General features: G+C 34.5%; 1 protein-coding gene across 46 annotated transcripts in view; it reads left to right on the plus strand.

Annotated features, from left to right (window-relative positions):
• PTPRD (protein tyrosine phosphatase receptor type D) overlaps positions 1-16,097 on the plus strand; it is a 1,163,353-nt gene that overhangs the window by 366,229 nt on the left and 781,027 nt on the right. For all 46 annotated transcript variants that reach the window (XM_077171994.1, XM_077171996.1, XM_077171995.1 and 43 more), the window contains one exon: positions 13,791-13,834. The gene's annotated coding sequence lies outside the window, so the exon portion shown is untranslated. The remainder of the gene's footprint in view (positions 1-13,790; positions 13,835-16,097) is intronic.

The raw sequence follows: 16,097 nt of genomic DNA on the forward strand, positions 1-16,097 counted from the left end.
AAGGAGAAGGAGAAGGAGAAGGAGAAGGAGAAGGAGAAGGAGAAAGAAGAAAAGGAAAAGAAAGAAAAAGAAAAAGAAAAAGAAAAAGAAAAAGAAAAAGAAAAAGAAAAAGAAAAAGAAAAAGAAAAAGAAAAAGAAAAAGAAAAAGAAAAAGAAAAAGAAAAAGAAAAAGAAAAAGAAAAAAAGAAAAAGAAAAAGTGAAGAACGTTCTGAATTATGATATTTGAAGCTTTATTCAAGATCATCTACTTCCAGTCAATTTACAAATTACTTCTCAATATCTATCAAAATTTCTCCTCTTTCAGTTTAAAACCATTACCCTTCATCCTGCCATTACACTCCCTAAATAAAGGGCTCCTAAATCCAGGCTTCTAGAAGATCCATCCAGAGCCTTCTCTTCAACAGGTTGAACAAGCCCAACCAAGTCTCTCAGCCTGTCCTTACTGGGAGGTGTTTGACAGTCATTTCCATGGCACTCCTCTTGGAAGCCTCTCTGTTAGTATCTGGTCCAACTTGTATATTAGCTTAGGGCTAAAATGTTATTCAATGCAAACTTTCAGCTGCTGTGAAGTCATATGCAAAAGAAAGAGACAGAAACATCATTATTCTTCCAGAGGGAAAATAAATTTAGGGTATAGACAAAGTAACCTGTAACAATTGCTTCAAGGTTTAAAAAGCAAACAGTAGCCAGCACTGAGAGAAGATAAAAAAACCAAAACACTAGATACTTTGCTTGGACTCTGGGAAAACACCTTACAGGTACAGGTGTCGTGACTAAATTTCATCCCAATACAAAAAAGGAAGGACTCTGAAAAATATCCAGGCTTAGGAACTCTGTTTCTAGAAAACCTACTCTACCCAGTGAGATAATCATCTGCCTTCTGTAATAAGAGCAAGACTGTCTTTCTCCATTCTTAGGTAGAGGTTCTCATTTGCAACACCTCTTCCTAGGGAATGCAGTAGACTGCAGGATCATGCATTCACAGAAGTCCTAAATCAGCTGTTCTCTTATGAGGTTATTATAGTATTCATTCCATTCTTAGAAAGTCAGCCTTGACACTGGTGTTTGGACTTTCAGACTTCTAGAATGTATATTCTTTGCTTTTTAGTTCTACATTGATCTTGTCCCACTGGTCCTCTTTCTCCACTGTCCTATTTCTCTTACACAATGTTCAGCAGCTGTGGTCTCTCTGTAGACCCTGTGGGATTAGGTACATCAACAACTGGCTGGAAGGGGATCTTCTGGGCAGGTCTCCTGGCAGTGAGAATCCCATAGCTTCTGTACTGCTTGAGCAATATCACAGTAAGAATGAAACTCCACAGAAGAGGATTTACTGAAAATAAAGAAGAAAAGCAACAGATGGATATAACAAGGCCTATGATACAAATTGCAGTTTTAGGTGGAACTTGAATCATACTGGCATATGTGAAGACTAGAGGTGTCCTTGCTCTGTCTTCATCATTTTTAAATGAGTGAAACAGTTCAGTAAGATTCTGATTAATATGTGATAAATATTTCCAGAAGAAACCAATGCTTCCATATTAAAAAGACAATAATTAATTCTGTCTCCATGGAAAATAAAACAAAACAAAAAAACCTCCTCTCAAAAAAGCCAAAAATTACCTCCCCCCCCAAAAAAAAAAAACCTAAGAAAAAGCCAAAACAAACAAACAACCCAAAACAATTAAAAAAAACCAAAACACTAAACAAAAAAAAAACCAAAGAAACCAAACCAATCAAGTATTTAACCTGAAGTACCAGTCTTAACATTCTTCTGACCCTATCCTGTTCATATACAATCTGGATATATTATACTGAGCCAACCACACTGACTACTACTGGTGGACCACACAAAGAGATTGTTAGCCTTGGTGACGTCCAGGGATGCTTTCTACCTTAAGTTAGTCAATGGCTTAATAACTATAGCAGAAACAACCAGAAGTCATTCCTACACTCATCCTCAGTTATACAGTGCCTTTGAATGTAGTCAGACTGTAATTTGTACTCTAGCTATAAATCAATTTTAACCTTAATTTAGGTATCCATCTTAAGCTCAGGAGTTATGAGGTTGTGGAAATGAGTGACCAAGTGTTGTATTGCACTCAATAGTTATTTAGTTGTTTGCGCTGGGTGTTGAAAAAAATGTTATTGGGTCACATGGATGGTATATTCCCCCTCACATGGTTTCTCCCTCACATAACGCCCTGGTTTCTGTATGCCCTGGTGGTCTGTCCCACAGGTGGTCCATCCCCTTGCCCCTCCCCAATGTTATCCCATTGGCCGCGGTCGTCTTTCCCCGCCCACATCACCTGGGCTATAAAACCTTGCGGCAGGTGTGGTTCTGCCTCTTTTTGCTATCTGGGTGGTAGCTGCCACCAGAAGCGTGGTGGCAATAAACTCGAGCCAATAAACTGGATACTCGTCTCCACGTGGCAAAGAGCGCTTCTCGTCTTTTATCCTCCGTCTATGCAATTCTTTAGTGTGGGCTTTAGTCCTGAGCAAGCCGGATCTGGATTTATATGGCCCAGAGACCCACGGATTTATTGCAACCAAATCATACAAATTCATCAAGCTGTCTTTTGCAGCACGTAAAGAAGTAGATTGTAACCATGTGCTTAAAATTGCACAAGAACTTTGACTTACAGACAGAAAATACACATGGACACAGAGCCACAGGCACACACACAGATAAAATCTGTGGGTTTGTTGTTAGCAATGACTGCATCTAAAATTATGTATTCTATTCTGTGTGTAATTTCGCCTAAATAGCCCTTCATACAAACATCACTGGAATGTGAAAACACTGGAAAAACTGAGAAGCAGTTATACCACAAAAAGTGAAGTTGGTCCAGAAGATCTGTCTTTTGGGTTGTATTTTTCATATTTTTAGCAGCCAAGAATGCAAAAATTATATCGTAGCAGTACATTTCATTTAAAAAAAAAAGTAGAGTAAACCCTAGCTAAATATTAGTATATATTTGGAAATGTAGGAAAAGACATTTCCACAATTAGAAAATAATCTTAAAACAACAGCAAAGGTAGTATTTAAATTGAAAATGTGCACATGCAAGATTTTGACATCCAAATGTTTATATTAATGCAGTCATAGGAATCAAATTCTCTCACCCTTTCAGGCAAAACCAAGATGCTATAAAAACATAATAATTTCTCTAATTTCTATTCTATTTAAAATCTTTAGCTTTCCTCTAGTAGAAACAAAAGTTACTGTTACTGTACCCCATGATTTCTCTGTTTTCATAATTAAACTTAAGAGATTTAATACGTTCCTTTTATGATATCAATGGTGACTTTTTAATTCTGTTTATAAAACTTTATCATTCTGTAGTGTGTATAGCTAGGTTTTAGGTAAAATATTAGATGTGACTAATAAATTATGGATTAATTACAAAAATATATTGTGCATTCAACCTCAAATTCATTGTATTTCAGAGTAAACAGTATAAGTTGTGAGCATGGATATGTTAAGAGAAACAAAATTATTTTGTGAAGTTCTGCTTTAACCTAGGTTACTTTTATGTACAAAAAAAGTCTCTCCATCTTGCAGGAATATAAAGAATAGCTAAACCTTCAGTGAAGTCAGCAAAAGCTCAACATGTGAGTCTCAGTTATACCTATCATGTCACTCTTGGATACAATAACTAAAGATTTTTTTTTGATAAAATGGAGACTTGATAAAAGATATTGATAGCAAACATGTTTTAATTTAATTAATAAATAATAGAGAATATAAACACCATCTGGCTGTCTGGAGACATGATTCCTAGGTAAACTATTATTTTTATTTCCAAGAATGGCTGCATATAGAATGATGCTTCTTCATTCTGAGACTTTCTTTTTACCAGAAAATTAAATTTTTCAAATTTATAACGGATTTTTTGTATGTGATATATTATTTTTCCCCAGTGATTGTAGACATAAGTAATTTATGAAATTTTATGAAACTTTGGAGACATTATAGGCTATTGATAACTAATATAAAAAAATAACCTTTTTCATATGGAGATATCTTTGAAAGATATAAAATTGAAATGAGAATTACTAAAATCTAATTTGTAGAACCTGAAATTAAAACAAAGATACCAAAACTAAAGCAAGGCAAAAAAACTTAATAATTTTTTAAAACCTGAATGTGTCATCTTCAATAATCTGAAACGTTAGTGTCTCTTTAGTCTAAGGTCTTTGTCCTTAAGATCTTAAGGGTGTTTTAATGATTGTGTTATTTTTATAATCTGATGTTTACAATCCTTTTGTGCAGAAAAAACAAATCCTTTCAGGCATATATTTTTTTCTAGACTGAGTGCAAATAACTACATGACTGAAAAATTTATGACATAATTATCACTATTCTTTTAGGAAGTTTGTTTTCAATCCCCTTTTGGATAATTTTTCACCTCTCTTGCTTGGTCTTTTAACAGCCTTTCTGATCCAATACTGATGCAAATTACATTGTCATGTTTTGTGACTTTTCTGCACTTATCACTCAGCTATAGCCTAGATTCACAGATATTTATTTTTGTTTTTATTTTTTTATTTTCAATCACTAATGGATTTGCAGCTAACCTATGGCTTCAGCCATGGAATGTTGCCTTCGGTATCATTGATGTATGCATTATGCTGATAAGTACCATGGTTCATTTTCCTCTTGGGTAAGCACAGTTAAAAAAGAAAGGCGGGGGGGAAGAGAAAGAGAGAAACTCTAAGACTAATAATTACCTTAACTGAGACAAGGATGGCAAAACACACTAGATTGCTTTCTAACATTCAGCTATGTGTAATGAAATATGGCTGCTTCAGGACAAAAAAATGTGTGATAACTTCTGTTATTTTAGTGTTATTTCACTGAATTCCTCAAAACTGCATTTTGTTCAACATTATCAGTGTGGTAATGTTTTAATTAAAGGGCAAATCTTGGCCTAATGATGAATTCTTTCCTGACATCAAAAGGACTGTCCCTTGCATTTCAGTGTCATTATTTTATATTACATTTTAATTTGTTAGTTCATCAGTGTGAACTGAGTGTCCTAATATGTAAAGAATAATTTGTCATGATTCAGTAACAAGGCTTGTTGAAAGGTGAATAGCAAAAATAAAGAAGCTTATGGAAGAAGAAAATAGAAATAGAAAAAATAGAACAGAAAAATAAAGACGCTTCAACCTTATGGAACATACTAGGAAAAAAATTTTATGCATGAGTACTTGTATCACATAGGGCAGGAACTACTGTTCTGATTTTTATTTTGCTGTATCATATATAATATGAAAAGGAAAAAATATATACAAATATTTAATTCCTTGCTAGAGACACTTTAATTCAGATATAGTAGTTGGTGCTGTACAACAAATAAATAGTTTCTGATTTTATTATAAATGGATTATGAAGATTTAAGGTAAACCTGGCCAGAAAAGTTAATAAAGCCAGAAATTGTGTAAATCCCAAACTTCTCCAAGAAATATCTGGTTGCATGTTTACAAGTTTAAATTGTTTCTGTCTTTAGTATCATACAATTCCTTTGGAGTTAAAAAGAAAAAGAGAGAAATTAATCCAGCAAAGTGGAGAAATATACTAATAGGTGGCTGATTATAACTAAGATATTTTAATGTATTTACGTTTCTTTTACTCTAATTTAGTTTTAAGAAAATGACAGCTCATGTTTACTTATCTGGCTAAAAATTAATGTAGGTCTCACTAAAAATCCACCTGCTGTTGATGGCTTGCTGTATTAAATATTTGCTATATCACATCATCTGTTGACATCGCAAACATGTCACAGATAGTTTTACAGCTTGTTTCATATGCAGATGTTTTAAAAAGTGTTTACAACTGAGCATTTCAGAAATAGTAGCATTCTAGAAATATTATTTGCTCAAGCAACTAGATCTTGGAATTAATATCTCCTCTACTTGTCTTTCATTTTTAATTGCATCATCCACAAATGTAAAGTTGTCTTTGTTTGCTTTAAGATTTACAACGAAAGTGGGTTACAGTAAAACTGTTTTAAAAACACCATGTTCACACTGTTTAATTAGAGTTTGGACCAGGCTTTTTAAGTGAATCTTCTTCCACTGCCTAGGCTTCAGTTCACTTAGTATCCTAGGACTACAAAAAAGATGCCTCTGGATGAAACTGATGTGAAAGATCTGCTTCAGAAGTGTACAAAATATAATACAATGGTTAGTGAGCATTAAATGCAGAGTGACAGACAGGAGCTAATTTCAGCTAACGGCCTTGAACTATGTAATTTGGGTGCTGGGTCTTAGCACAGGCTAGGGACTAGCTCAGTGTTTTAGCACATGGCTCTTAATATGCTTTTGTTGTACCAGTTTTCAGCAAGTGAATTTGAATTTTGAATGCTGAAATCTGACTCTAGAATATATGAATACTTCTTTCACATGCTCTGCATATTTGTGTGCAGAGCTGAGTGGTGAAATTCAGGAACACTACACTAAGAAACTGCCTGTAACTGGACTAAAATGATAAGAATAAATGTGTTTTTACAGTGGATTTTCTCCAATATTTTAAAGTCTTTCAAACTGATGTAGATCAGTATCTTCCATTTTTAGCTTTGAGCTTTCTCCTAAAAATTCCTGAGACATTTCTTCTCCTAGTAGTGGTAATTTTTTTTATACTAACAGCTAGCAATGACAATTGCACTTCCATGCCACTCCTGCTATGTCTAGGTAGAGAATATTTCTGATACAATGAAGCTGTCCCAATTATCTATGACTTGTAATTAAACTTGTAAGTCTAGCTGTTTTGTTTTCAGTGGGAGAAAAAAATGTTAATTACTGTGGACTGAGGTTCTGCTCAGCCTTCGCTATACAAACTGTCCCATTTTGCACAGAATTTAACAACAAAAAGCAGAGCTGTTGTTTTGGGTCTTGTGAGTTGGGTTCTGCATGAGTCATGAACTCAAAGTCAGTCTGCTGGCTCAGAAACACATCTCTGAAAAAGCTGTTTTACAAAAGGGTATAGCATGAAAAGCAGGCATTGGATAGAATGTTATCCCTTCCTTGTAACAACAGGCTATTATGCTGTGTGTGAGAGAGAGCATATTTTGAAAGCCTTTTTGTCGCTTTGTCATTTGCTCATATTACCATTTATGTGTTTGTTGAAGCAAGCTATTTTAGTCAGCACTTTACTGTATGTTCCTTCGAGTAAAAAAGTTTCTTAACAGATTTTTTTAAAGTTCATTATTATAAAGCATTAGCTTTATTCCATCTTCTTTATGGGAGTCCTCTCTTTCCTCTGTGTAAACTGTGCCAAACAAACTTCCTATCCCACTGATATTTGTGATGTCTCAAGATTCAGGCTGACGAAAAAACTTACCTTGAAAATTATCATGCTTCAATCTACAGTTCTACAGGAAGGAAAGCATTTTCAGCCAAGATATGGGGAAGAAAATTCCATTTCCTTTAGAGGACTGAGACTCTGGCTTCTGAGACACTTTCTCAGAAAGAAATAATACTAAAACTAGAACCAGAAAAGATAACTGGATAGCAGGAAAAGCTTTTTAATGTTCTGTACATTGCCAGGGGAGTTTCAAATAGAGTGCAAACTACATGATGAGATAATTCCTGTCAAGTTACTCAGGGAAAATTGTAAATGTACATAAGCCAAAAAGATGCAATTGTAAAAAAGGGCCATGATTTTGGTAATGAAGATACCATAGTTACATACCTGTTTTTATTAAATTTGGGAGACTGGAGAAAGACACAAAACTTAACTGGTTACGACTGCAAAGAAGGAGCAGAGGAGAGAAGAATAAAAGTGAGGCTTTCAGTGATAGGGTTTTTTTTGAGAGGACAAAGTCCTGCAAACACAAGGACATGTCTAGCATGAATGTTTGAATCAGATGGAGTTTCTCTACTTGTGCATGGTGTATCTTCTACATATACAGAAAATGGTAAAACTAAAAGCAAGATAGGAGTGTTTACACATTGCTTTTCTTCTTTTGTTGGTTTGGTTTGCTTGGCTTGGCTTGGTTTGGGTTTGGATTTTTTGGTAAGTTTTAGTGCTAATTAATAACCTTCCTTAGGTAGGATTAAGTATTTATTTGGGGCAGCCTTCACAAAAATCTTTAAGTGAGATAAGCAAGCTGATAACAAGTGGGGATATTGCTTCTAGACCTATGTTGGAAGTTGGTATGCTCTGCAGCTCTTGTAGATGTTATGATCTGAGATCCAGACTTAAAAAGAGAAGTGTTCAAATCAGTAGTAGTAGAACTTAGAAATGAGTTTACCATCATGAAAATCAGAGGGCAAATCACATAGCTTGAATTTGTTTATTGGATGAACAGTGCTGTCTGAGAATGCTGCACATATTTTTGTTATGTCTACACAGCAGGGTTACATAAGGAAAAGCATAAAATATGTGTAATACAGAAAAAAATTATAAAGTAAATGCATAAAGCAGATGCATAAATATTAAGGAAATATCTGTAGAAATATTGCTGTTCAATATTGCACAGAAAACATTTTGTCTGGTAAAAATTAAGCAGAAATCAAAGACTAATATTCTCTTCCCATCCATGTAATAGTATAGTGGTGTGACATGTTGATTTCAGAGCTGCAGTCTGATAATATGGTACGATTGTGGCTACAATTGGGCTGGTTTTGAATTGCTGAATGCAGGGTTGATAATATCAAGATCTTTTTGTTGTTTGCTGAGCAGGACTTGCACAGAACTAAAGCATTTTCTGCTTCTTGTACTGCCATGCTGGTGAGGAGACTGGGGGTTCTTGGGAGGATGGGAAGAGACACAACTGGAACAGGTGACCCCAACTGACCAAAGGGATATTCCAGAACCTGTGGCACCATGCCAGTGTATAAAGTGGGAGGAAGAAGAAGGCAGAGTAGAACATTTGGCAAGATATTTGTCTTTCCAAGTAACTCTGTGCATGATGGGCCCTGTTCCCCTAGAGATAACTGAGCACCTGCGTGGCCATGGGTAGCTGTGAATTAATTCCTTGTTTGGTTTTGCTTGTGTGCACAACTTTTCCTTTCCTTGCTTAACTACCTTTTACTTTTCATGTTCTCTCCCCATTGGTATGGGACTGAGCAAGTGGCTGTGTGGGGCTTAGCTGTTGGTTGAGGTTAAACTATGACAGTCCTTTTTCAGCACCCAAAGCGAGGCTCAAAGAGTTTGAGATAGTGACAGATCTGATTGGGATGTACTAGATTGAATTGATATCTGGTAGTGCTGTTTAGCCAATTAAGACATTATTATAACTACTATTTTTGTCAGTAATAGAGTCCCCCAGGGATTCTGAAAGAATAATGTTAAGATGCACTTTTACAAAGTATGATGCAGAATGTATACGATGAAGAGTTATTGCATTTATTAGGTCATTATCAGTATAACAAGTGTAACTCTGTATCATATGTATAAGAGCAGAATGGCAGTCAACTACAGTATGAGCATGCAGATTCCCTGTTGCTTAAGTTTTTTGCTTTCTTATGGTAAAGGAACTCTTTACAAACTTAAAGAAAAGTACATAATCTCAGTGATTTGGGTCCAAATTGTATGCTGCAGCAGGCTTCCTCACCACTGTACTATCATACTTGAGGAACACATGTCTAAATTTATGCTGAAATAGCATAATTTTTATTGCTATTTAGCAATAGCTTTTAAAAAATATCATTCACTTCTTCCCTTATAGAAGGATCTTGGAACAAAAATAATTCTTTAATTTACTTTCCCCATTCTGAACCCTCTTGCTTTTCTAGTGCCTATTTACCTATAATTGACAAGATGTTGAGAGCAATTAGATATTCCCTAGTTGGCTGGCCTTTGCAAAGAAGATTCTTGACGGAGATCAAGAAAATTAACTACCACAGGTTTCTTAGCTTGAAATTCCCAATAAAGCAATATAAAGCAAATATTTGTACATTAAAGGTTAAGTACTTCAAGTCTTTTGACAGTAATTGAATGTATTTTCAAGAGAGGTTTAATTTTGATAGATTTTTTCCCCATTTTACCACTGTTTGTCTCCTCTTTGTCTCAAATAGTAAATATTTCATACTACTGACTAACACTTTAGGGTTGGCACAACAGTCAGAGCCAGATTAAAGGCCTCCAGCTGCAACTTTAATAAGAAATACCATTCCATAAATAAGGTTAATTTTTACCTAGTGGTTTTATAACCATAGGAGTAATATTCACACATATATCATCATAGCAGATACCCTGTGTCTCGCCTCAGTTCCAGTCGCAAAAGGATCAAATGCTTTTGATTAAGATGCCTCCATAGTAATCTCAGAATAGCTGTTGATTCATCTGTCTAGGCATTGTGTCATCTCTTTAATTTTGAACTCTGAGACAGGACTTGCAGACTGAATTTTTAAAGGAATTAGCTGCTTGGAAAAGCATCTGAACAGCTTACCTATAGGTCCCTTTAGAAATAACAAATCTACACCTACCTTCAACATACTGAAATGCCTTTCAAAAGTCTTAGGGCTTAGGCATCATTTATAACATAATCAAGAAAATGCATTAAAAACAAACAAATAAAAAAAACCAAAACAAAAACAAAACAAAAAAACCCCACAAAACCAGAAAAAATTTCTTGAGTGCAGCAATATACTGTCCAGAAAAGGACAGTATATTTTTTTTTCCCCTTTTCTACATGAAATACATCATGGACATACAGTGAGAAAGCAGCAAGTCTTGAAGTTCAGAGGATGACAAATGTAGTATTTAAAGACAATATCAAAATTCTGATCACCCAAAATACTGATAGTTCTTTAAAGAACAAAGCTGCTATGCCCTTCTGTGGTGTTGTTTTTCTTTTTCCAGACAACATGAAAGGAGCAGGAATATGAAATAGCTCATTCACAGTCTAATGCTTTATCAGGTGAAGTCAGAAGTAAGATTCTTTTCTATTGAGGTATTAAGAAGGTGGACCCCCCAACACAGTCTTCATTTACAGTTTATCATTGTACTATATAGCTTCAGTGTCCTTGTTTTCAATTGATACCAATGTAAATAAGGGAAGAAGGAATTAATTCACAGTGGCCAAATATCACTGTCCCAGAAACCTATTTGTGTTATTAACATATTCATAAAAGCTCAAAAACCATCTTTGATGTCTGTGCATACCTTTTTTTTTCCCTTCAGTTCCTGCCCGTTTTCTTAACACTAACTCTTTATTTTTTGGCTTTTTGTAAACATTAGTCTTTCGAGTAAAACATAAATGATCTTTAGATCTTTAGATCTAGGGAAACTGACCCAGGTTATGGAAGATTAAACTGTTACTGGAAGCCAGTGATTATGTCTGGAAAGACTGTGGCCCAATACCTCTGATTTTAAGTGATAAAGGAACATAAGAGTAAAATTAGTATTTTGAGGAGTGGATTGAGAGTGGCAGAAGGGAGTACCTGTTTCACAGAGAAACATGTGACTTGGCAGCAAAATATACTTCACCTTGGTGATGAGCCATCGCAGGATGCAAATGGTTTGATTGCTTTGAAGAATAACTGTTTGGTGTTGTTGCATAATTATTAGCCTGAGAATTACATCCTAAATTTAGGAATTTGTTGTGTGAAAGAAACTCTTGCAGGTTACAAATTTGGAAGTTTTTAAAAATGTTATGAATTACGCACTTTGAAATAGGCCTTCTTGTTTTCACTGATGTTTAACTTAAAAGTTAAACACTCTAAATCTAACTTCTAAATCTAAGAATTCAGTAACCTTTCCTTTCACTTCAAGGATATGCTATCACCCTAAAGAAAATTAAGGAATTCTTCCAAAATATGATGCCCTCTTTCTCATGTCCTCCATATAGATATTTATCAGTATACACTGCTTAAAACCTTTTAAGAAATCTGACAAGTGACAAGATCAGTCACTGCTCTTAAAGGTGAGCTGTGGAAGGCATTCACAGTGTTTAGATAATTCTATTAGTTTCAAAAGGAGTAAATTAATAATTTACATTAAGACCACTGCTAATTACAAAATTAACCTTGGAAAGTTTAAGTTTGAATAACTTGCCAGAGTGTAATTCAGCTCATGAAACAAGGAAACTCAAAGCCCAACTGATTTGAACACTAAATACGGAAGACTAAAATAATTTTGTGCATTTAGATTTGTTAGAGCTGGTCATTTTTTTGCAGGCTAGTTTGAATTCTTGCATGCCTTTGTTGTTTTGTTTGGGCTTTTTTTTTGGCAGGGGAACTACATGTATAGAGCAGTAATAAGCTGTATAGTCAGTCAGGTAGTGCACTCACTATATGCCATTCCTGGTATAAATCCCGTAATTTCTACATTTACCTGATTTCTGCTCAGGTATCCATATTCCCAAAATTATATTTGGAATGTCTTGATTCCCACATCAGTTTCAAGTATTGATTATTTATAAAGTCAAATTGCTCAAGACTAGTTTTGTCCTCTGTCTCCACTAACTGATATGTTCTTCTGGAAGCAATCAATGTTCTTCTGTTTGGACAGCTAAGATTCATCATTTCTAATTACTGCAGGGTTAAACCCAAGGTATGGTAAATGTTGGCCCTCTAAATATATCTGTTGTTATTCTTAAACCTTACAGCCCTTCATACTTGTAATCACCATAAGTTTTGCTGAACAGAAGCATTTTTTGAATACTTACGTGAACATTGTATATACAGTTTTAATACTAGGGGTGCATATAGTAGGGGTGCATACTGATAGAAAAATTGGTGGGAAAAATTGAGGAATAGGGTTTTTGAACTTTTCATTCTTCAAAAAACTAATATCTTAAGATATGCACATTGGGAATGTTAGTATAGGTATTGCATGCAGTCAAATCCCTTGTGAATATAATGCCAATTTTCAGATCAATCTGATTACGCTTTCATCCTTTATTATGAATATTTCAAAATTATCTAGTGGCATACCAAAATTCCACAGATGAGTTTTTTGTTGCAACAATATCACAGACTCAGATGGAAGAACACTAGTGTTAAGGTTCATAACCTACCCTGATTATTGTTATCAAATTACTATTACTTGAGGCATACTTTACCAAAAATAGATTATAAAAATCCCCAAACCATGAAAAAATATATAATATTTAATAGAATGTTTTATACAGGCTCAAAACCAGTGAATTTAAGTGTTTTGCATTATAGAGTTTTTATTTGAGCTAGTCTTTAAATGTCATTAATATCTGCAAACTGATTCAAACTTGAAAATATGTTTCAGGAACTGCAAAGGTATATATTTGGGGATCGTGACCCATAGTACAAAAATTGAATTCTGCATAATTGTAGACTTTCATTTAGGAGGTAATTCAAACATTCGATTATGAAAAATGCAATTTAAAATGCACTTTGATATGATCTAAAATGAAATTCTTTACAATAAGAGTGGTGAAGCACTGGAACAGTTGGCCCAGAAGAGTTGTGGCTGCCCCATACCTTAAAGAATTCAAGTCCAGGCTGGATCAGGTTCTGAACAACCTGGTCCGGTAGAAGGCATCCCTGCCCATGGCGGGGGAGTTGGAACTAGAAGATCTTTAAGGTGACTGCCAACCCAAACCAATCTATGATTCTATCATAATGAGATCTGTAGGAAAATTCAGAAGCATATTTAATAGAAAGAAAAATAGAATTGCAGAAGTATCTATGTTTTCATTTGCTAATTTTTCCTTTAATGTGTGTATGAGGTGTTGAAAACCATAATTCGTTCTGACTCTACCTATCAACAAATAAAAATATATGCATAAAGGGAACCATGGTATTTGACAGTGACTATTACTACCAGTAATATCAAATGTTTCTTAATCTTTTTTAGATCTCTATCCTGAGACAAAACAACAGGATGTGCCTTGGAGAAGAGTAAGTTAAAAAAATTCTTTGTCCTTGGTATATTTTCATTGTAATCATGATAACTGGTTACTGTAAATTGAGTTTCAGTGAGAGAAATCTGTTATCCATTTATTTTTAAAGTACTAAGCCACTCCCACCGCACTGTTTATGCAGACTTAACCTTGATTTAAGTAACTTTTTCATTAGGTTTTTTTTCAGGCATAACTTTTTATTGAGTACATTGAACTTAAGCATTAATACTTCTTAGAAAATCACTCTCAAATACTTAAGCAGCAATAGAAAACACTCCTAGATTACTTTATTCCTTCAGGTGACTCTACTCTAGAAAAGAGAATGGAAAGAAGATGAGTTATTCTTAGGAAAAACAAATTGTATGTGTTTAACTATCTATTAATCACTGAGTTTCTCCTTTATCTATATCTGAAATAGTTGTTTTCTCTGTAGCATTTAGAAAGTTGCTTCTTATCGTGAAAAAAAATTCATAGGCCTAATATACAATTTAGATCTCTCTCTCTCAGACACATGGCATACTTAGTGAGCTTTAAATGGAAACATTTTTCTGTCCAATTTTTGTATTGCTTTACTTTTTATTGTTTGGTTTTATATAGTTTTGCTTTATCCCAATATCAGGTTCAGATGCCAGAGACTCAATAGCATAGCTTGAGCAGAAATCTGTTAACAGCTTGATATGGAGGGAATTGCCAGCAGCAAGTTGTTGTTTTTTGTTTTTTTTAAGTAAAGAACCCATCATGGTGTTATTCAAGAGCAAAATTTGTGCAATGTTTGTAGTATGGAATACTACTACCATGCTGCATTATAATGCTGGCTGCTAATACTTATTTCTATATGCTAAAGATACCATAAAGTCTGTTTGGAAATAATAAAGTTACTACAATCCTGAAGTTTAACAGAGAAGATGAACACACCTGGAATTTTGCCTTTGGTTTGGTGAGTTTAGGACTTGGATTTAGAGCAAAGACTAATCCCAGTCCCTAAAGAAACAGAAGTTCTCTAGACAGGAAAATGAGTCTTGTTTCACTGCACACACAGAAGAAGATGCAAAGGGGCAAAGGAATGAGCAATACTGGGAAAAGATCATCTGTGCTAGCTCCTGGGAGAATCTTTCATTTTTCTTTTCCCCAAATTTAAAAGCAATCTCCTAAAGCCACAGAAATCACTTGAGGTATATCTTCAATTCATTTCAATTGTCACAGTTCCATTCCGTTCAGCACAGTGGTATTAATTTTCATCACCTCACTGCTTGAACATAAATCTTTATTACCTCAATTAATGAGTTTCATTTTTCCTTTCCTTTGATGTGTTTTGTGAGAATACAGTATACTTTCAGAGCACTCTAAGAGACATCTGGCATACGATTCTCAATATTGTAGCTACACTGATTTCAGGCCTACTGAGTTATTCGTATCATACTCAATAAATAAATGTATTTTTATTCTGGAGCTGTTTTTCATTACTCCATGTTGTGTCTTGATAATACCACTAGATGGTCAGAAATAATGTTTTAATAGGAGGAAACAAGACAAGAAAAGAAAATGCCATTTTCTAGTCTTGAAGATGTTACGTTGCAAAATATAATGAATCATTCACGTGAAGTGTCTGAACAACACATTTAGAGATCAAATGGAGAACTGATATTTTCCTAAGTTAGGATATTTTCACACAGAAAACTATGCATGCAGTTGACTTCATATGGTTGCAAGCAACACTAGCAATATACTTCTAACCAAATAGGAGGAAAAAGGGATATTGAACAGTAAGATGTGAGTGTTATGTCCTAAAACCAATATTTTGATTCAAAATGCACTAAAATTCTTTACCCATTCTAGATACAAACTGCAGCTCCATTCATAGAATCATAAAATAGAATCATACAAACATTATATTAGAAATGCTAATGTTAAAATCTTAAAATCATTGCGTCCATTAACCTAGCACTGCCGATTCCACCACTAAACCATGTCCCTAAGCATCATGTTTACTGATACTACCAGGTGAAAAACAGATTCACTAACTTGCAGACTACTATTTCATGCCAGCAGAGGTGCCATTAGAACAAACATTTTCAGACCAAATTGAGATTACAGAATAAAGCTAACATTATGTTAGCAGGTGTGTGATAATTTTTGCACAATTGTAGCTCACCGGATTAAGCCTGGACTGCACTTAAATGCAAAGCACATTAACAAACTAAACATGTTTTTAATTATGTCTGTATAAATTCTTTAATATTTGCAAGAATGATTATAAAAAA

This window comes from Agelaius phoeniceus, chromosome Z (assembly GCF_051311805.1).
Source record: "Agelaius phoeniceus isolate bAgePho1 chromosome Z, bAgePho1.hap1, whole genome shotgun sequence".
NCBI classification, from domain to species: domain Eukaryota; kingdom Metazoa; phylum Chordata; class Aves; order Passeriformes; family Icteridae; genus Agelaius; species Agelaius phoeniceus.